The following is a 14,711-nucleotide window of genomic DNA, read 5'->3' as shown; positions in this document are numbered from 1 at the left end:
AAATATAGTTATGAATTCTATGCCTATATAAGGATATGGTGATTTATACCTATATAAGGGCATGAATCTGGAAAATTACACTAGGGTGCTAAAATGTTATACAAACTATTACTACTGTTTTGTCAAGTGTATTTTGTGAACATCACAGGGCTTAATCTTTTCTAGATTAATATTTGTAGTAGCTTGTCCCTCTCTAAACCTGTCTCTACGTTTGCCTAAATTGATCCCAGTTTATAGGAGAAATTCCTCATTTTCCCGACGCTCTTAATCGTCATCATCCCCTGGGAAAAGTAAGAGAGCTGGAGAAGGAGATCTACACCTATAGTTTTCAGAATTATATGTTATAATATGTAGTACACAATACAGTTTTTAAATTGGCCCCAAACTGTCAGTGTAAGTAGATATTGTCTGAGAGGGAACCAAATGGCTAAGGGCCTTGATCTGGATCAAAGGAGTGAGCAGTAGGTGTCTGATGTATTATTACAGCAGATTAGGTCATTGGTCCACTCCTCGACTTTTGTACGTATGATCTATACCATGCATTGCCAAAAACCATTTCACAGGGAAAGGGACTTCATATAATTCAGCAGGGTTATCCATGAACAGGGATCAAGGCTATGTTTAATTATTTTTTCGAGTTTGATAAAACCCACCCACAATAACATTTGCAGAATGCCTGCATTCCAAGACGCCATCAAGCCATATTAATTAAGTTTTCAATGTCACAGGAGCATTTAGCACATCTGGCCCCTGCTGTCAGTACAAATGCATGTATGTACCCAGCATAAAGTTGAAGCGTTGATTATATTTAAACTGGAGTATTCTTTGTCAGCTATTTATTGAAACAGTCTGTACTTGGGCACAACAGATTGTCCCCTGCTCATCCAATGGTCTCTGGCTCAGAACTTCATCCCAATAATGATCACCTAGACCCACAAGAAGCTAGAACTGGTATCATAAGTACCACTTTATACAATCTAGATATTATGTGTTGCAAAAGTAGGGCCTGATCTAGAGTTTGTTGGATAGACACTCATTCACAACTATTATGTATAATCTGGCCACCTTACTACAAGTCCATTGGTATAGTAAGTGCATTAGGAGATAATATACTTGTATTAAAGGGGATGGGATATTTGTCACATTTGTGATGGAGTACTCGTCTACCAAACTCTAACTCAGTCACCTAGGGATTCAACTAATAAGGTTAGTGTCACACAGGAGTTGGTTCCTCTGGAGTAACTCTTTCGGGATACATTGTATCCTGAAATGTAGTTAACATGCTCTATTAATTACCCTTCAAAGGTTCTCTTCAATTGTGCCACCTGCAAAAACGCCCCCCTGGCAGAAAATCCCAAGGCTGGCCAGTTGTTGATGTACATGCCTATCAAAGTAAAAGGAAGCTTGCAAACGCCCACAAGACCATGTCAGTGGACTTATAATTCCAAGCATATGTAGTCGTTATCAGCAGATCTACTCTGCATCTGGGCATTCTGGTTGGATGTAGCAGAGCCATCTTCAGAGGATACAGCAAAGCCATCTTGCTTTCTTACAGCCAGCGATGCAGCTCCTGGAACTGTGAAATCAGAAATATGCAAACTGTGCAAAGTGGTAATATAGTTAAACATCAGTTGCCAAGAAACCTCAAGCTTCATTAGGCATGTTGATTTTGTTCCAAATTACCCTAGGCAGATTGCCCGTCCAAGCTAAATATATCAGGAGACATTTTAACCATTTCAAGACCACTCAAGGTATGTTGATGGGTATACGAAGAAAACATTACAGTAGCTCAACAAGTATCAGAATGTGCATAATTGCCATACAGAGACATAATGTGGGGGGGGGCATGCCAGTCCCTGTTTGGGGGAGACATAGGTTCAAAAGGGGATACTAGGGCCCAAATGTGGTGGATGATGTTGTTTGAAACTGGTGTCCTCTGGCCCGTACTATTATGGCTCTACAACAAGGCCAAGTAAAACATTTTCTGACTCTCCCCTCAGAGGAGCAAGTTCAAGCAGCCACATACTTTTCTTGGATGTAGTGTGGGGTACACATGCTTAGAACTCAGTAAGCAATGAACAATTTTATATTCAGCTCCATGCTGTTTTTATTACAAAAAGAAAGTACTCAGTCTCACAGCAGTATTACATAATACACAATTCAATCTAGTATAAAGGGCAGTGATCATAATAATGGTTCCCCTTTGTGGTGCTACACCCACAAAATGTCTTCATGCTAATAATATTATTAACAGCAAATTTCTAGAAAGCACAGCCGCCCAAGATGCATCCTGGTGCAAAATGCAAGGGATTAGAGAAGAGGGTAATAAAGGAGATTAGTGCAAATTGAACAACCACGTCTTCATATGTCTTCTGTACTGATCTTAGTTGGCAGTGTAAAAAGAACAATTGATGGACACAATGTCATACATTCACCCAAGTACAGAGATCTGGGCCTAAATCCATAATTTCTTTGCTCACTATGCCATTCCAGTTTGGACTCAGCCATATGCAAATCAGTCTTGACCCTGTGCCCAATGGGAACAGTCCAGCCCGAACTGACCTGAGGTGGCATGGTAAGATCTCTGGACTGGAGGTGAATGTTTTGATTTGTTTTGCATTCCGTGTGTGTCTTTTGCTTAGTTGGCAGTGTGCCAAAGGACTAGGCATATTGTTTAAAGCCTTAGAGGACAGATGGATAGCTCTAGGTGTTGAGGAGGTGACCATCAAATGATCTCAATGATCTAGAAGGACAGTAATGAATAAGTCTTACCCTGAAATACATAGGATCCGTATTATAGATGTTCTGTTGATAACCGGCCAGCAGTGTCCTGGAAGACCTATCAGTCAATTGATTTGAAAGGCTCAGGTAAAGGATATTCACTTAGTCAATACTCAATGTAACCATTGCATGACCTGAGATTTCATGAATCTCTATTGGAATGAAGTCCAGTGTATTCCTGAGAGGCCATAATAGGAAGAAAACCATTCTAGCTACAGGGAGCTTGCACAGGAGGAAGACCTCTAGGTTAGTCACAGAGTGTCTGAAAAGGCCCCAGGAATGATTCTGAGGAGGGTGGTTCAGGTTCCCCCCAACAGATTGAGGGGAAGTACTCTGTTACTCAGACAGGTCCCAGAATAGTGTTGGGGTGAAGAGTTGCCAAACTCCTTGCAATAGGGGGGAGGTTCTGGTGCCTGGAGACCCAGGGTGCCCCATTTCCAACCCTAGTGGATTGATTACTCCCAGTTGGGGCACAAGCAATAGGACCTGGTCTGTACCAAGAGGCCATCCACTAGAGGGAGATCCACAGTGTCAGAAGAGCTGGGAGAGGTGGCAGCAGGGAGCACCCGGAAAGCTCAGTTTTCTGAGGGTACCATTCCAAAGCGAAGGGTATGGATGCCCAGATGGCGGGGGAGGGAGAGGAAGGAATTAGCCCTATTGAGTCTCAGGGTATAGAACCTGCATTGAAAACTCTGGCTCCTCACGATACCACCCTTGGACTAGGGAGAAGTAGAGTGGATGTAGGGTGCTTAACAGAGTGGTGGGTTGTTGCCCCCCACTCTGAGCAACCACAGTCAGTGAGCATTGTCAGGAGAACATAGTGAACTCTTTGCCACCCCAGGTTGGATGAGAGGCCTAGCCAATGTACCTGCTTGGAGCTTCCCCCTGGCAGTCGATTGTCTGGTTCCTGGCTCTTGGCATTTAGAGAGGGACATCTGATCCAAGAGGTGGAATGGGCCACAAAACTTTGTTTACCATGGTGTTACTGTCTGCTTACCGGGATGAATCTGTGAGCAAGTTAAGTTTAGGTGCTTCCCAGATGGGGGTCCACAAGTGAGGGGAGTAGTTTCCCATGGGCCAGTCCAGGTGTTCAGGAGAGTGTAGACAGAGAAATCCAACTGAGTCAAGAGAGACGTAGCACTGACAAATGCCACTGCATACCAGGTCCTTCGTCCATGTTCTATCGCCTAAGCAGAGAAGCCCATTAAGGTATTGACTAACCTACCCTGTATTTTGGCTGGAGGCGGTCGTGCTGGATTCGACCCTTCCTGCAGGGTCATCCCCAAATGGTTTACCTTTACCCTCCTATTTTATGAGCCAGCGTTATTTGCATTTAGCTTGTGCTCTCTTCCATTAAACATTGTTTAATTGGCTTATACCTAATTGTCACATTTAATTTACTTGTAAGTCCCTAGTACAGTGGTACTACATGCACCCAGGACCAGTAAATTAAATGCTACAAGTGGGTCTGCCATTTGATCTGGAAATATAAACCTTTTTCCAGGCTTAAGCCTTCTCTTTAAAAACATGTAAGTCACCCATAGGGTAAGCCCTAAACAGCCTGTGGCACAGGGTGCAGTGTATTTAAAAAGTTTGACATGTACTTTTAACGTTTACATTTCTTGGTAGTAAAAAACTCTTAAATTCGTTTTTCACTAGTGTAAGGCCTACCTCTCCCATTGGACAACTTTGGGTTTCCTTATAACATTTAATAAGGGACACCTTCCAATTGTTAGAAGGTCGGGAAATTTGAGTTTGGTGTCTAAAGAATTGTGATTTAAAGCCCTTTTTAATGGTAAAGTCATCCTGGGTCTCATGACTAGATGTAGCTGGCAGTTGCTCTCTGTGTATTGCTCCCAGAAAGTGAGATGAAGGGAAGATTGTTTTTTGCAGGATGGGACATCTATGACTCAGTAAGGAGAGGCGGTGTCCCTTACCACACTTGCTCATCACAAAGTCTCTTACTGAGTACACTCACATAGGATGTGACACTATTTTTTGTAAGCCCAGGCAATCTGGGCCAGGGCAGGGAGGCAAGAAATGTCAAGCACCTCTGCAGGTGAAAAGCTCCATAACCATCTCCTACTTCAAAGTGGGCCCCAGGTATAAATATTGGACCCTTGGACCCTCAAGCAGAACTCTTCAGTACAACTTCGGACCTGTGGAAGACTCAGGACCTTTGTGCTGCTCTGCAAGAAGACCTGAAGCTCTGCTGCCCTACTACCTGCTGCTCTACTATCTGAGAGAAGGACCGAACCTGCATTTTGAACTCAGGACCACCAGAATGACTCCAAGGGCTAGCTGTCTGGGCTCTTGCTGAGAGCATTAGGAAAAGAATAGGCTCCAACAATTTTGAACCAGGCACTTGGACTCTGCCAGCTGTGAGTCCTGTCACACTATGTGGTGCCATCCCAGCTCTGGGCCCTTGGAAATGGGCCTGAAGGTACTCTGCCAGCCGAACTGTGGTCCCCATTTGAATCAATGTCATGTGATGAAAAACTCCATAAAGCCTTGCTTGTTTCTCCATCGGAACCTACGAAAAGCGAGGTAGCCCCAGAAAGCCTCATTGCACTGCTTCATTGGAAGCGTCGCCATACGAATCAAAGCCTTCCAAATCGATGCAGCACTCCACAACCAGCATTTAAGGTACTTTGTTCAGGAGGCCTAACTTTGTCCAGGTATCCAGCCCACGCTCCATCGTGGTAGACCTGTACGTCTGCCTTTGTCCTGGTCTGGTGAAACCATATAATCACAGTTGGCACTTTGTGCTTTAAGCACTACTTTTACCTAAACCTTTCAAATTTCTTATCACAGATTTTTGTTGTTTTGGAGTCAAATAATTTACTAAACGTTACTCTATTTTCCTAAATTGGTTTGATATGGTTCTGGTGCTTTCGCTTTATTACCGTTTGAAGTGCTGCTTGAATACTTTACACATTGCCTCTAAATCAAGCCTGACTGCTCTGTGCCAAGCTACCAGAGGGTCAAGCACAGGTTATTTTGGGGTTTGCCTGTGACTTCACCCTGACAGAAATTGTGGTTGCTGTTTGTGTGGGGTTTTGTCCTTCTCAACCAGTTCCCCAATTTTCAACTGGTATTATCTTGGCCTGTTTCTAGAAATAGGTGTATCTAAATATGTATTGAATACCCAGATTTAAAGCAGGATAAATAACAACTAAGCCCATGATTAACAGATGAGGCTTTTATCTAATGCGTAAAATGTTGCGTATGACAAATTCAGCATAAGAGCTCATCTGTAGGTATAGGGATCTCTAATTTACGCAACCTCGTTCAATTTTAACTTGGTTTTACAGGAACATTACTATAGAAAGTACTGTGCTTACCAAAGTAAGAATTTCCATCATACATGTATTCATACATACACAAACAAGGTGTGCAAATGTCAATATGTAGTGCAGACAACACAGTGCTCACAAAGACACAGTACTAGCCCCAATGGTTGTGCAATCTTTCAAGTTCAAGTAAACATAGGGAAGTGCCAATGAACTTGCAATCCCTTCTTATTAATTGTAGATGTCAACTAATTGGGGGAGTTTGTCCATATTTCGCCCCCAAAATGTTTGGGTGGTCACATCCGGACGTCATCATCAAACTAACACACCATCTTGGTGTAGGTAGGATACCACCAACAATTTGTCAACCATTCATTAACTACAAGAGTCTGATGGTACAGTCAATTACCTGTTGAACCGTAAATATATGCATTCTACGTCTGTTGAGCTTGCAGGAGATTATAGTGAGGAGCAAGAGTCCCGGCTTAATAGCCTATATTAGTCACGAAATGGTTTGATGGGTACAACCACGTGGTATTTTCATTTTTTCGCAAAGAATGTGGAAGGATTATCGCAAAGGTCTTTGGAGGGGGGGGATCTTCACAGTACAGGCTCAAGAGGAAAAATATTTTTCAATTTGAAATATTTCACGTGATGTGCTTGTTGCTGCAGTGATTTTCTGAATGTAGAAGTCAGCTTGAGCAGCTTTAATTGCTTTGTGATTATTGTTTGTGGTGTTTCGCAATTCTCTTTATCCACTGAGGCATAGTCCCTTCTCCATTTTCTTTCTAGGGGCCAGATGTCGGAGCCCTAATACCGGTCGGAAACGGCCGATTTCAGCCGTTTCCGACCGGTATTAGGGTTTTCATATGTAGGGGCATGTTATTTTAAGAATCGGTCATTTTACCGATTCGATAAATACACCGATTCTGTAAAATACCGAATCGGTATATTTACCGAATCGGTAAATCCATATGTAGATGACCCTCCTGAGAGTGCCACAGGCCCTTAAGAGTCGGTATTTTACCACACAATCCTATTGTGTGGTAAAATACCGAATTCAGGTGTGCATGCACATCTGTGCATGCACACCTGTGCAATGTGACACACAGACATGCCCTTAGGGCATGTCTGTGTGCCACATGGCACACATGCCTGTATTTGGGGTGCTAGAGGGTGTCAAAGTGACTTCCCCTGTACCCTTGCTGGAATCAGTATTTACCGAATCGGTAAATACCGATTCGGTAATGCCCATTGATTCCTATGGGCTTCAATGCCCATAGGAATCAATGGGCATTACCGAATCGGTATTTACAGAATCGGTAAATACCGAATTTTAACGATTCTGTATTTACCGATTCTGTAATACCTACATCCCCCCCCTCTATTTTACCACTTCTTAAATACCGAATCGGTAAAATTCGGTATTTAAGAAGTGGTAAAATAAAATTACCTACATCAGGGCCTAGGTGTTTACAAAGCTTTATGTCCATACGGGAACTAATGAAAACCAGGGAGTTAGGAGAGAGCCTCGTGGAGTGAGATGTTTTAAGAGGGGCTAACTGGTCTATTTCAGCCATTGGCTATTTATTCCATGTACTCAACTCTGTGAGGGCCTGGAATCAGCCAAAAGGTTGGTGAGGTCCTGTTTTCTTATCTTGTCCCATAACCATGATTTCTTTTGCCGCTTCCATTCCTGTGACACTGACTTTAGGAATAGTTTAACTGAAAGGAATAAGCAAGTGGTCTGACCTAACCAGTGGTGAGAAGATCAGATCAGTGGTGTGTCCTACTCCGTAAGTGGGCAAATGACCCAAGTTGTTCAGAAGTTAAGGCATAAATAATATCCAATAAGGCTTGCTCTAGGATTTTGTTAGTGTCTTCAGTGCGTAAATTGAAATGCCCTAATACAGAAAACTTACAGAATTTCACATAGATGGGTGCTGTAACATCACCTGGGTAGGTTTATCTCCAAAGGGAGATAAATAAGGGTCCCAGAGATGGAGAAATTTGAGGATGTTTTAATATTAAACCTAATCCATTTAGCTTCTACTAGATTACTGAGTTCGAAAACAGCACTTTGGTAAGAGTCACAAAAAATAATCATCAACCCCCCACCTTTTTACTCTAATCTGTTTTGATAAATAGTGCAGAATCCAGGGGGTATAGCTAACAAAATATCTTGATTAGAAGATTCACTAATCAATGTTTGTATTAGAAATGTACAATCCAGCTTAGTATCATTAAAAAAAGTAAAAATATTTAGAGCTTGTTTGGACAGCGAGAGAACCTTAATGAATTGAGGCAGGGTCTCAAAGTGCACAAGTAACCTGATGATAGGTGTGGCTTCCATACCCCCAAGAAATGTTACTGGCATGGATTCTATGGCCAACAGGAAAGGTGAAAGAATACTGGTCTGGCAAGAATCTGAGGGCCAGATGTACAAAACTTTTTTGTGCTCACAAACGGGAGATCGGCCAGTTTGTGACCACAAAAAAGAGTAATGGCATGTACAAACACTATTTTGCGAGTCACTGACCCGCAAAATAGTGTGTGCGACTCTCGCTATTAGGTTGGGGCGTCCCTTCCTAAAAGCGAGACTCACTGCCATGTACTATTGTTTTGTTACTACACTTGCGGCCGCAATACGCTGGACCCCTTCCCTTTTGTGAGTGTCTGAGAAAATATTTAAAAAATGTAACTGAAAAGTTTCATTTTTCTTTTTTTAAATGCATCCCGTTTTCCTTTAAGGAAAACGGGCTTCATTTTTTTAAAAAAAAATCTTTATTTGAAAAGCAGTCCCAGACATGGTTTAGGGTAGGTAGGGGTTTTAGGGTGGCATGGTTAGTTTTAGGGTTTAGAGTGGGTATGGGTTTTGGGGTGGCAAGGGTAATTTTAGGGGTTAGGGTGGGTATGGGTTTTGGGGTGGCATAAGTAATTGTCTAGTTGGGGTTGGCAAGGTAACTTTAGGTTTAAGGGTGGGTATTGGTTTTGAGGTGGCAAGGGTAATATTTGGGGTTTAGGGTAGGTAAAGGTTTTGGAGTGGCATAGGTGATTTTAGGGTTTAGGGTGGGTAGGAGTTTGGGGTGGGAAGGGTAATTTTAGGGTTTAGTGTGGGTATGGGTTTTGGGGTGCCATGGGCAATTTTAGGGTTAAGGGTGGGTATGGTTTTGGGGTGGCATGGGTAATTTTAGGGTTTACGGTGGGTATGGGATTTTAGGTGGCATGGGCAATTTTAGGGTTTAGGGTGGGTGTGGGTTTTGGGGTGTTAAGGGTAATTTCAGGGTGGGTATGGGTTTGGGGGTGTCAAGGGTAATTTTAGGCTTTAGGGTGGGTATGGGTTTTGGGGTGGCATGGGCAATTATAGGGTTTAGGGTGTTTATGGGTCTTGGGGGGCATGAGAAATGTTAGGATTTAGGGTGAGTTTGGGTCTTGGCGTGGCATGGGTAATTTTAGGATTTAGGGTTGGTATGCGTTTTGGGGTGGCATGGGCAATTTTAGGGTTTAGGCTGGATATGGGTTTTGGGGTGGCACGGGTAAATTTAGGGTTTAGGGTGGGAATGGGTTTTGGGGTGGAATGGGCAAGTTTAGGGTTTCAGGTGGGTATGGGTTTTGGGATGGCAAGGGTAATTTTATGGTGGGTATGGGTTTTTGGGTGGCAAGGGTAATATTAGGGTTTAGGGTGGGTATGGGTTTTGGGGTGGCATGAGTAGTTTTAGCATTTAGGGTGGGTATGGGATTTTGGGGTGGCATGGGTAACTTTAGGGTTTAGGGTGAGTATGGGTTTTGGGGTTGTATTGGTAATTTTAGGGTGGGTATAGGTTTTGGGGTGGCGTAAGTAGCTTTAGAGTTTGGGGTGGCAAGGTAATTTCAGGTTTAAGGGTGGGTATGGGTTTTGAAGTGCTATGAGCAATTTTAGGGTTTAGGGCGGGTATGGTTTGGGGTAGCATGGGTAATTTTAGGGTTTACAGTGGGTATGAGTTTTTAGGTGGCATGGGCAATTTTAGGGTTTAGGGTGGGTGTGGGCTTTGAGATGACGGGTAATTTTATGGCTTAGGGTGGGTATGGGTTTTGGGGTGGCAAGGGTAATTTCAGGGTGGGTATGGGTTTGGGGGTGTTAAGGGTAATTTTAGGGTTAAGGGTGGGTATGGGTTTTGAGGTGGCATGGGCAATTTTTGGGTTTAGGGTTGTTATGGGTCTTGAGTGGTATGAGAAATTTTAGGATTTATGGTGGGTATGGGTCTTGGGGTGGCACGGGTAAATTTAGGGTTTAGGGTGGGTATGGGTTTTGGGGTGGAATGGGCAAGTTTAGGGTTTCAGGTGGGAATGGGTTTTGGGATGGCAAGGGTAATTTTATGGTGGGTATGGGTTTTTGGGTGGCAAGGGTGATATTAGGGTTTAGGGTGGGTATGGGTTTTGGGGTGGCATGAGTAGTTTTAGCATTTAGGCTGGGTATGGGATTTTGGGGTGGCATGGGTAACTTTAGGGTTTAGGGTGAGTATGGGTTTTGGGGTTGTATTGGTAATTTTAGGGTGGGTATAGGTTTTGGGGTGGCGTAAGTAGCTTTAGAGTTTGGGGTGGCAAGGTAATTTCAGGTTTAAGGGTGGGTATGGGTTTTGAAGTGCTATGAGCAATTTTAGGGTTTAGGGCGGGTATGGTTTGGGGTAGCATGGGTAATTTTAGGGTTTACAGTGGGTATGAGTTTTTAGGTGGCATGGGCAATTTTAGGGTTTAGGGTGGGTGTGGGCTTTGAGATGATGGGTAATTCTATGGCTTAGGGTGGGTATGGGTTTTGGGGTGGCAAGGGTAATTTCAGGGTGGGTATGGGTTTGGGGGTGTTAAGGGTAATTTTAGGGTTAAGGGTGGGTATGGGTTTTGAGGTGGCATGGGCAATTTTTGGGTTTAGGGTTGTTATGGGTCTTGAGTGGTATGAGAAATTTTAGGATTTATGGTGGGTATGGGTCTTGGGGTGGCATGGGTAATTTTAGGATTTAGGGTCGGTATGGGTTTTGGGGTGGCATGGGCAATTTTAGGGCTTAGGCTGGATATGGGTTTTGGGGTGGTATGGGTAAATTTAGGGTTTAGGGTGGGTATGGATTTTGACATCATCCAGTGAATGTGGTTTAGTTTGAAATTTAACTATGCATTATATATATATACCAATCTGTTTTGAAGATTGAGTGGATATATTACTGTCTGGATGGAGGATTTAGTAGCTTTCTGACTGTCTGTTTAAGTGAGTAGTTAAAAGTGTCTCACTTAATACGATGATTAGTAACTAAACCATGTGAATGTGTGCATCACTGTCTCTGTTGTTGTGTAACATGCTGCATCAGTTGGTCACTACCTACATGAGTGTGTATATTAGTTATTGATTAGTAGGGTGAGTATTTGTATGGGACACTGAGTTTGTGTGTGGTTGGATGGGGTGTGTGTAACTCTATGCATAGATGTGTGAATGGTTGATTGACTAGGTGTATAGGTTTAAGAGTGCATGTGGAAACAGTTGTTTGGGTGTCTGAGTGTATTTATTTGTGTGTTGGTGAGCAAATATATGTTTTAGTTGTACATCTTCAACAAAGTAAAAAAATAAATGGCATTGTGTGTGAGAGTTGGTGTACATAAATAAGTATATGTAAGAGTCAGTGATTGTGAAAGTAACTATATGAATGAGTGTGTAAGTGTAATGGTGATTTTTTAACATATTAATTATGAGTTACTATGTGTTTGAATAAATGAGGTGGTTTGTGTATAATTGTGTAAGTGAGTAAATGTAAGTGTGATTAATTTTTTTTAGGAGTGAGTAGGATGACTGCATAACCGACTAAGATGACTGCTGATGTGTCAATGTCTATATATGTATAAGTGAATTTCATAGTTTTCTATTAATTAGTGACTGCATATATAAGTGATTCTGTTGTTGAATGGGTAGTTGTGTGTGTAGACTTAGGAATCAGTGAATGGGTATGTAGTAACTGGTATTGGTGTGTGAACGGTTTCAAATATGGTACTCTGTATTTTACTGTGAGTGATGAAAGTTTATACTAGTGCATGATGAGGTGTATCAGATTGTCACATGGATGATGTCATCAGTGATTTCATTTGAGATGTCATCAGTGATGTCACTGACCATGTCCTGAATGATGTAATATGAGACATCATCAGCAGTGCCTTGCAGGTGCGGGAGTTATAGTTAGCAGAACTAACTATAACAGAGGAATTTTAATGGCTTTGTACGAGTGAAATTTCCAGCTAACTGTACCACCCCTGAAACCTATGTTTCTTTCTGTGAATTTCTAAGGTTTTTTAAATGCTAATTTCTAACTAGAAAGTCTCTGAAACCTATGTTCTTTTCAGTGAATTTCAAAGCTTTTTTAAATGCTAATTTCAAACTATAACATCTCTGAAACCTATGGTTTTTTCAGTGAATTTCAAAGGCTTTTTAAATGCAAATTTTTAAGTGCAATAGTAGTTATACCTATTTTGTTGTACTGATTTTCTACAGTTTTTTAACTATTTATTTATATATATTTTATTCATTAAATAACATTATATTTTTCTGAAAATTGCTAAGTTTTTTTTAAAAAAATTCAAACTGAAATATTGTTTACTTTTTTTGTTTTATTTTTTATTTTAGTATATTTATATTATTTTCCAATTTTTTTTCGGAGTTGCGCAACTAAAGCCTACACATCACGGTGGGTGCACGGATTCTATCTGCCATTTTAGAAAAGTCGTGAAGGATCCGTGTACGGTGTGCAACAGCTGCGTGTTTTTCAGTTACATCATATACATTTAATATTACGTGATGTGCAACTCCTGTTCCTGCGAATTTGTGACATATGTGCATTACGGTATGCAACGGTTGCGCGGCGGTGGATCCCGTGTGATGTCATATATGTGCTGAGGCGCGATGGGTGTGCGACTCCCACAAAAACAAATTCTGTTCTAAAATGATTAGAATGTGTCTTTAATATACATATTAGGGCACAAGATTATCTAAGATATTCATAAAAATAATATATTTGTACTTATATTAAACTTATATTATTTTTAAATATATTTTTGCAAAGTTGGGTCGGGTGCGTGCTTTGTGAGCGCAGAGTGCGCGGATCTTATGTGACCTCAAAAAAAATATTTAATTGGTTCCTAACATTTCCCACTGTAACTATTGAAGGACCCCACCCATTTTAATCATTCTTGTTAGAGCATCTTTAGAGAGACATCTCTTTTCCTACAAGAACCCATTTTACTAGTTTTTTTTGGTGTTTTTCAAAAAATATAAAACAAAATTGCATCTGGACAGCAGCAGCAGGAAGAATTATATTCTGAAGAAGAATTCTTGACCGAGGCACCACGTCTAAAGAGGCCGGAATCTTTCATGTGGAAATTTCTTCACTTTTCCACCTGGAGAGAAGAAAGTAAATGCGAGAAAGGTGGCGTGCAAAATTTGTGACCAAGTCCTGTCAAGAGGCAGTAAAAAAAAATACTCTTGTGGCACTACTTCTATGTAAAAGCATCTCCGGACCACACACCCTCTCAGTCTTGCTCGGGAGGAAATGAGGCGAGTTGCTTTGAACCCTTCACCTGCTGTGGCAAGTACATCTGGAGCATCCTCAGGAACACCTGCAATGGACATTAGGCCAGAATTCGCCTTTCTCGAGCAGCATTGCGTGAAGTGTAAGAAACGTATATGCTTCGGTGAGCAGTCGGTGGATGCAGTTTGTGCTGCGTGAACCCACCCATCGTTGCTAATTTTTTGTTGTTTTTGTTTTTGGAATGATAAGTAATTTCAAAAGTTTCCTGTTTTATTTGTTCTTTTTTTGTTAATTGTTTTGAAAAAACACCAAAAAATACAAATAAAGTACAAAAGAAAAAATGTTGGAAAAAAAAGTTCTTATCAGAACTACCTTATCTGGTTAAAGAAAGAACTATAATTGCAAGATAATGTGTGAACGTTTGGTTGAATATATGTATACAGCATGATTGACTGCAAGAAAGCATTAGTAGTTTATGGTGAATTTATAGGTGAAGATTTATGAGGAAGTACTGGAGCGTGACACTGCAAGCTCTTTAGCTGCACTGTGGCACTTCTGAAGCACAGGGATGTGACATATGTACATGAATATGTTGCAACTCGGTGCTTTCCTTTGCACTGCTGCACAAACTGCAGCCATGCTGTGACACAGGCACCCTTGCACCATGGTACAAGGATGTCTGTGTTGTGCGGAGATTGTTTTTGTGCAGGAAGGGACACCTTCCTCCACAAAAACAATCAGTAAAGGCATTTTTCTCTTTCAATGTATGCTGTGGAATGCAGCATGCATTGAAAGAGGAAAGAATTAGGAGAAATTAATACAATTCTCCTTGTTGCGCCTTGCTACACCAACTCTAGTATGGAGCAGCATTCACACATCTCCAGATTTACGATTTCTCATAAATCTGGAGATGTGTCTTGTTCTATGGGTGTTGCGTGAGAACACCCACTGCAACACCTATGGAACGCCCCTCCAATGCAAAGTTCTGTGTATGAAGAGGCCATATTTACAAGGAGAGGAAAAATCATGCAGGGTGGCTTTTCCTCTCCTTGTAAATATGAAGGAGTGCCTGGCGCCATCACTACATTACAAAAAGTGA

The sequence above is a fragment of the Lissotriton vulgaris genome, chromosome 1_1 (genome assembly GCF_964263255.1).
Source record: "Lissotriton vulgaris chromosome 1_1, aLisVul1.2, whole genome shotgun sequence".
Classification (NCBI taxonomy): Eukaryota; Metazoa; Chordata; class Amphibia; order Caudata; family Salamandridae; genus Lissotriton; species Lissotriton vulgaris.
This window is presented reverse-complemented; position numbering follows the sequence as displayed.